Source organism: Phalacrocorax aristotelis, chromosome 7, assembly GCF_949628215.1.
Source record: "Phalacrocorax aristotelis chromosome 7, bGulAri2.1, whole genome shotgun sequence".
NCBI lineage: Eukaryota > Metazoa > Chordata > Aves > Suliformes > Phalacrocoracidae > Phalacrocorax > Phalacrocorax aristotelis.
The window spans coordinates 20,651,318-20,654,580 of NC_134282.1; positions in this window are offsets into that span (position 1 = coordinate 20,651,318).

Consider the following 3,263-nt stretch of genomic DNA (forward strand, 5'->3'; position numbering starts at 1 on the left):
TCTAGGGTTATTACAAAGATGATGTTTGGCCTTTCACCACCATAAAATTCAGTGACCAAAAGTGCAGACGATAGATGTGTCAGTGCTGAATCCTGCATCCACCCCCATCCGTGGGCTATGAAACCCTCAGAACTGAACAGTGTTATACACGCTCGTGCCTGATGGGAATTGCATGCTACGGGGCGTTGCTGTAAGAAAGGGCTCTTTTCATACAATCGCTGCTTTTCAAACTCTGAGGACTACATGAGGTCTACACCAATTTCTTTCTGCCAAAAGCTCCACTGTGAGACCCCATTTGTCTAAGTCAACCACAAAAACACGGTCAGCTGTTCACAGTGTATTCTTACAGCTGGGTTTATTTTTCAATCACTTTTGACAGTGATTCTCTGGACTCACTTTATTTCAAATATTAGGAAAATTTTAAAATAGCCACACAACAAACTTTCATTTGTTTTCTTTTATGCACAGATAATGGGCTCAAAGCAGGTAAAACACACAGAGAAGAGCAGTCCAGGGAGGGAGGCAGGTACAAGAAGAGCAGATGTGCTTTCCTACTACTGACACTCATAGGTTTAATTTTCTCTGCAGGAGGGGCAGGGCTTTGGTGGCCTGAGCACAGATGCCCCAGGGGACTGGGCAAGGGTGGTGGTGAGAAATGCTGCAGTCAAAATTTTAATTGTGCTGCTTGAAGAAAAGAAATAAAGATGGACAGGGAAAACAGCAGCCAGTAATTCTTCAAGTCTTTGTCTAAGGTCTTGATAACATGTGGAATCACATAGGTGTTTACCTTTACAGATGAAACTTCGACAAGGACTGATTTTTAGGCTATAAGCAATATTATTAATAATAGCCAAAAAAAAGTGTGCATATGTGCAAGTGCTTGATTTAGGACTGCTGTTGGTATCCTTGCTGACACCCGACATGCTCAACTCTCTCACATTCAGTTTACTTGCGTAAGAGGAAGATCTACATTTTTCTCCATTAGACCTTCATGGCAAATAGTTCTGCATAAGACAACTTCTAAGCACAGGCTGAGGAGCTATCCACAGAAGAGGAATAGTGCAAGGCAGCCAGAGCTGGAGAAGCAGGTGGCAGAGGGGGAGGTTTGGGGCAGCATGAAGCCCTGCGAGGGAACGGGATACGAGGGGCAGAAAGGCGGAGGGTGAAGCTGAGTTGGAGGAGGCTTTCATCCCCCCGCTGCTGGAGGTGAAGCTGGTGAAAGATTCTCTTTCATCTGAGGAAGGAGATCTTCCTGCGCCAGCCTCAAATCAAGCTACTCTAAAAACTTTTCAGAGTGCAAAAGAAATTATTTATGTTTGTTACTTAGTGGAAGCTATCCCAACACCCCGAAAGGAGTTAAGCATTATACATATTTTATGTTTAATCACATCTTTAGTGACACCCAACCACAACCAAAGGCTTACATTTCAATTAGAGGGAGATGTATTAAATGTTTAATAGGAATCATTCCTTACAGGGTAATTATATCTTAACATTCACTGGAGAGATGTTACACTGGCAACCTAATGATGATCTGAACAGGGACTATTTTTTTTTTTATAAGATGAGAACAGATATTTGGATAAAATGAGAAACAGGAGGATGATCTGTGCTATTAGTACTCCAGACACATCGCCCCTTTGCTGCCCAGTCATGGGCCTGGATCTGGGGAAGACTGAAATTACATTCATGCGTAGCTTTGAACATGGGTTTTTGGGTCTTAGTGTGAAAAATGTCCCACATATGTTGAGAGGCATCAAGCTGCATGTACCTTTTACTTGTTTTGAACATTTTTAAAACTGGTAACCAACTACTCAGTGCTTCAGCTGTTACTAATATGGGAGGGTGAATCTCAAGATGGAAGAGTTATCAAGGATATCTTAATAGTATCTGATATGGATTTGAATGCATTTACCGATTTTTAACAAGCTTGGTAGGCATGTGAAAGATTTTTCTTGTAATATTCAGATTATCGCAAAAATAATCAGTGTTATGCATTCACAACAAGCAAATTAAAGCCATGAAGTGAATTATGAACCCAGGAAGTTAAAATCAAAGGATGTTAAATATTGAATGAGAACAGAGGAATGGTATTTTGAGAAAAGCATCCAAAGCTGTAGAAAAAAAAAGGAAAAACAGGAAAAAGAAAAAAAAACCACACCCAAACTAGAATGCTTTCTTCATTGAAGAGAATTGCATTGAGATAAAATTAATCTGAAAGGACAAGAATAGCCAAGCCTGTATAACTCTATGATCGTGACCAGGAAGGACCTTCAGCTTCATCATCGCTGTATCCCCTCTGCTTTAGCAAGATGCTCGAGCAGGAGCTTCTTAGCACAGACCCGTCAGTCCCACACGTTTCCTGCTCCTCCTGTCCTCGCTTTGCTTTCTGGAGGCTGCAGCGCAGAGCAGGCAGAGTTTCTCCTCCAGCTCCCCTCCTTGCAGTAAGGCATTGCCAAAGGACCTGGCGTGGCTGCACCCAGGACATACCAGAAGGCAGATGAGCTGCTGCCTCTCTTGGGGTGACTTCTGCACACACGGGGTGTGCAGTGGGAGGTTAACTGGGGGGCCATTGGCTACTGGATGGCAGTCATGCTCAGGGCATCACTGGAAGCACAAAGGGCTGCAGGACCATGTAGCACTGCCTCTGGTTGTGTCGCCTGTTTCTACATATTGTTTTCTTAAACCTGTTTTGATGCAGGAGCTGGAAATGCTGCTAATAACAATGAAACAAAGCACTTGTCGCTGCAGCAGAAATTAACGAGCAAAGAGGAGGTGTAAAGCACCAGGAGCTATTGAAGCTCGGGGCTCTCAGGACTGCCTGCAGAGCTGAGCGGGCAGTGTGTGGAGCTCCAATCTCCCAGCTAACCCTACACCAAAATCCTCAAGCTTTGCTGATGAAGCATCACTGCTGTGAGACAGAAAGGGGCAGCAAGAGCCAGAGAGCTATTCCAACACCTAAGAGCCAACTGAGACAAAACGGAGTAATTGGAAATCTGATGTTCTTGGCTATTATTTTCTTTTTGTTATTTTGTTTGGGTTGGTTTTTTCTTTTGCTTTTGTGGTAGCCCCAAGTACATACATTCTGACAAGAAAGGGCATGGCTCCCACTCCAGTGAGCACACACTGTGCAACAGTGGAGAGAAAAGCTGCTTGCAAGTTTTTCAGGCTCCAAAATCGCCACAGGTCAGTGAGCTCTCTGATGGGAAGAGCAGGTCTGCCTGTGCGGACAGAACGTGGCTCGTGAGAGAGATCAAAGCTTG